Source organism: Fukomys damarensis, unplaced genomic scaffold, assembly GCF_012274545.1.
Source record: "Fukomys damarensis isolate Sample0158 unplaced genomic scaffold, DMR_v1.0_HiC HiC_scaffold_32, whole genome shotgun sequence".
In the NCBI taxonomy this organism is placed as follows: domain Eukaryota; kingdom Metazoa; phylum Chordata; class Mammalia; order Rodentia; family Bathyergidae; genus Fukomys; species Fukomys damarensis.
In genome coordinates, this window is record NW_022900944.1 from 21,978,963 (window position 1) to 21,983,499 (window position 4,537).

Here is a 4,537-nt window from a genome sequence, read left to right on the forward strand (position 1 = left end):
AAAGTCTCATGTTTGGAAGGTGATTGGATTAAGAGAGTGCTATACTCTATACTCATCCATAGATTGGTCCACTGATGGGTTCACAGCTGCCTTGCTGTTAGAAGGTTTGAGTCTGCTCAAAGGAGGCAGGTCACTGTGGATGTGACTTATCTCCCTCTTCAATTCTGCTTTTCTGTCCACTTCCTGGCCACTATGACATAAGCACATTTCCTCCACCCAGGCCCTTCTACCATGCTGTTTCTGCTCTGAAGCCAGCCTAGCACAAACTGTAACCATGAGCCAAAATAAACCTTCTCTCCTTTAAGATGTGGGATTGGATATTTTGCCTTATGAATGAGAAAATGATTAAGACACAGGGTGTCCCAGCCAGAAGAAAATGTGTGCATGAGTTGCTGAAGTTAAAGGCATGGCGAGTGGAGGGGGCAGAGATCCAGGGAGGTTGGGAAGTACACATACATGGATGCCATGAGAAGCAGGTACCACTCGAGGAGGGCCTTCTAAATCATGGTAATTGTAAAAAAACCATCAAGGATTTTCATTAAAAGCAAGCTCTATCTAACCAGTGCGTGTTTTTAAGTTCATTCTTTATTCTAAGACACAAATCATTCAAATCCATTTTTCAAAAATACAAATTATAAATCTCACCACTCACAGATAATCACTATTTGACCATGAATAACAAGCAATCTGTCTCAGTTATCTTCCACTGTAAAACAAACCACCCCAAAACCTACTGGCTTAAAATAATGATTTCTTGTTTCTCCTGAGTCTGTGGGTTGATTGGGGTCAGCTGTGTGGCTCCTCCACTGTGGTGCAGCGGAGAATACAGAAGTATTCACTGGGAACTCAAACCACCCAAGATGGTCTCTCATCTCAAGAGCCTCTCTGCATTTGGTCTCTCATCTTTCAATAATCCAGCTGGATGTTCTCTGGAGAGGGTTCTGAACATACTGTAGTTCATGAGTGAATGTAGCTTTTTGTATCTTTCAATGGGCAGGAATTGTAAAACACTCTAGAAAAAGTAATCTTTGTAGCACAGGCATTTGTTGTTAAAACTGAAAGGCCTGGAACTATCCTAAGAGGAAGATAGCAGACAGTGAGAGTAGTTTGGTTTTGCTGTCTGTGTGCAACAGAAAACCAGTGTTATTAACGTGCCTCAGCACTGTCACTTTTCAAACCTGTCAGGGTGGCGCTGTAAACTTGGAAGGGGGCAGTTCTGGATTTTCAAGTTGGAAATGTAAAATACTAATTAGAGTCAATGTCCAGGTTTATTGTATTCTACCATTTTAACAGTGAGAGAAGGAATAACAAGGCTCATACTTTCAGGAAAGGGGAAACTACAGATCTAACAACTAGAGAGTCTTAATGTCTTGGCCCACAGTTTACTTTGCATCAAAGTCTTAGCAGTGACTGGTCGTACTGGGTGTATGTGGTTAGATCTCACATGGCATGTAACTGTTAGGTTGCAGGAATGGTAACCAACTTTCAAACATCCTCCGTGTGCCTCTTGCCGCAGGCTGTGGAAAGCATTAGCGTAGGTGACCACTTGGTTTTGAACTTACTTCATTGTGAGGATGCGTGTTTCATCAGACCTGCTGGCAGGTTACTACCTCAGTTTATAATCTACCTGGTCATTATCTTCTTTGGTCTGCTCTGAGAGCCGCCTCCAGTGTTAGGTGCATTCCGTGCTACACACACTGAGAGTGCAGCCCCTAATAGATCTCTGCTGCAGAGCCCTAATTCTGTGTGTTTTGTGCATTTCCACTTCAGGCCTCTGCATATTGGAAAATAATGAGATATCTTTGTCTTCACTGGACTTCGTGGGAATCCACCCTGCATAAAACCTTGCTTAGGAATTCTCCCCTATACCATCCTGCCGTGGATGCGATCAGACAGTGATAAGGACAGGGATTCTTTACAACTGTTCTGAAGGGAGGAAAGATTGACAGCACTGTCACCCCACCTGTAAATGTTCAGGTGACATCCACCCCTAACCCTCAGCCCCTGCCAATCTTTAAAAGCAAATCCAAGGAGGGTTTTTTTTTTTTTTTTTGGTACCGGGTATTGAACTCGGGTCCTTGTGCTTACAAGGCAGGCCACCAAAGCACTGAGCTCAATCCGCGGCCCATGGGTGGTTTTATGTAAACACTTCATACAGTCTAGTCTCATAATGGTGCCTTCAGCATCAGTGTAGAGTGGGAAAGGAAGCGTATGGACAGGTGGAATCTGCGTTTCCGAGTGGTGAAATGTGATGACACCCCTTCCTCTGTAACTTGAAATCAAAACTATCAGATTTTTTCTATAATTTAAGGAAGGTGAAGTTAGGGGACTAGAAACTTTAAATCGGCCTCTTCAAACCAGTTTGTAGGGATTTTATAGCTAAAATTTTATTTGTGTATATAATTTAACTAATCTGTAAATTGTAATAAATATATTTGCCATTATTAAATGTTAAAACAATAATAATCCAGCTGGAGCTCCTTTGCAGCATGGTGACTGGCTTCCAGGAGGGACAAAAGGACTACTGTTAGCCTAGTCTTGAACATGTACCTAATTTCTTGCACTTTTATAGGCAAAGCCAATCACAAGAGCAGCCAGAGTTCAAGGGAGACAAAATTCCATTAATTGATGGAAAGAGCAAGTATACCAGGGATGGGAAACTCATCGGCTGTCATATGAAGAAACTACCAAACAATCTGACTTCCTAAACACAAAGATAGTTGTTGATCATTTCTGGTACTAATTAGAAAAATGAAGGAAATAAAAAAAGAAAAGAAATATGGAGCTCAAAAGAGACAAATTCAAGTTTAGTGTCTTAATCCACATAAAAATTTAAGTGGATTGTATAAAGTGACAGTTTGCGTGTGTGGTGGGAGAGATGATATGTAAGGGGTACAACATATCGGAGTAGAAATGAAAGGAACTGAAAGAAAAAGGCAGAGCCCAGAACCATGAAAATGGTTAAAGTTATTATTAAGTGTTTAGCCAATGCCTCTATAGTCAACTTGGTATTAGCTCTGGGTGTGACAGATAATTGAAAGATTTTACTTGTCCAGTCTTGATTCCTGGAGATAAAGGGTCAAATGGAGAAAGGGGCTGGCACACTACTCCACCATGCGCTACAGTAGGAGTAGCAAAGCAAACACACCATATCCTAAGAAGTAACAACACCAATGAGATATTTCAAGTACTAAAAGAGAACTTCCAACCTAGACTGATGTATCCAGCAAAACTCTCTTTCAAAATGGAGGGGGAAATAAGACACTTCCACAACAAAGAACACCTGAGAAACTACATGAATACCAAACCAGCACTACAAGCAATTCTAAACAAGATCCTAGAAAAAGACAATGAAGGCAACAACACCAAAAGGCCCAACAGAGCAAATCAAATAGGCAAGGCAAGAAATTAAAAGGAGAAGGTGAAAAAGTAAAAAGAGTCAACAAAAGGCCAATAACATGTCAATAATAAGTCAGTACATATCAGTTATAACCAGCGATGTCAATGGCCTCAACTCACCAATCAAGAGAAATAGACTGGCAAAATGGAATAAGAAGCAAAATCCAACAATATGTTGTATACAAGAAACACACCTAGTGCAAAAAGAAGCCCATAGACTGAAAGTGAAAAGATAGAAAACAATTCTCCATGTGATAGGAGCCCAGAAAAAACAGGGGTAGCAATCTTATTTGCAGACAAAGTAAACTTCAAACCAAAACTGAATCTAGTATTATTGATGTAGGACAGTACTGTATCATACCTCTGTGAATGTAATCTACTACCTGCTTTATGATACATAGTAGGGACCGTGCTTTATCAGAGCTGCATTTAATGATATTACTCTAGAATGTTCTCTTTCCAGATGATGATTAAGAGGCTAATAGAAAAAATGGTGCCAGGTACCACAACAGCAACAGAACTTTGCTGTTGTCTGGATATTATTCTTTTCTTTGGTTTTTTTGTTTGTTTTGTTTTGTTTTTTAATGGAATGTGCTGAATGTCTATAATTTTGTTCAGATGACTGCAGAACCTGAAAAAGCTGTTGTTGCTATCGATGCATAACATACTATTATTAGTCTCTCTCTCTCTTTCTCTCTCTCTCTATATATATAATATACACACACACACACACACACACACACATATATATATATAAATTGAATTTTGGGAAACTTTAATGGTGCTGCCAACTTTGGAAAAAGTCATCCTAATTTACTGTGTTGAGTTGGCATTGTACAGAAATGGAAAGTGATATTTGTCTAGAATTGTTAATTTATTTTTTTTCAATGTGTACAGGAGTAACACATCATACTAAATATGTAAGGTCATATCTACGTGGGTTTGATTACAGAAACTAATAAAGTATTCTCTAAATAATGAAAAAAAGAATAAGATAAGACTATAAGCGTGAGAAGCAATTTAAATATGTCAGGGACCATTTTCATCTCCAGAATTAAGGATTATTTTGATGTTACATCATTGCCTTTTCTCTTTTACTTTGCTTTTTAGTTTTATTTTAGGATTCCCTATTTTTAAT